Below are 311 nucleotides of genomic sequence, written 5' to 3'. Positions count from 1 at the left end.
GGTGCTGGCAGAGGCTTCGGCAACTCGCCCAGCTTCTTTCTGCAGGCAGGAGGCGCGTGGTGTCAAGCCGTGGGAAGTCCGTCGGAGCCGGCAGCGGTGGGTAAGGCAGTGTTGGTGCAGCCTGACCCAGCCAAGCATCCTCCACCGAACGGAATGACTCATCTTTCCCCAGGGGTAAATTACTTGGTATTTCTGTAGGAGGGGGAGCGCTGTGGTCTGCCAAGTCCCACAGGGTCTGGCAGGGAGCAAATCGCTGGAAGAGGCGCTTGACAGCGTGAGATGGTTGGAAGCCAATTTGGCTGGTGATGCCA

This window comes from Charadrius vociferus, unplaced genomic scaffold (assembly GCF_000708025.1).
Source record: "Charadrius vociferus isolate BGI_N301 unplaced genomic scaffold, ASM70802v2 scaffold1039, whole genome shotgun sequence".
In the NCBI taxonomy this organism is placed as follows: domain Eukaryota; kingdom Metazoa; phylum Chordata; class Aves; order Charadriiformes; family Charadriidae; genus Charadrius; species Charadrius vociferus.
The sequence above is the reverse complement of the archived record's forward strand: the minus strand, read 5'-3'. Positions refer to the sequence as shown.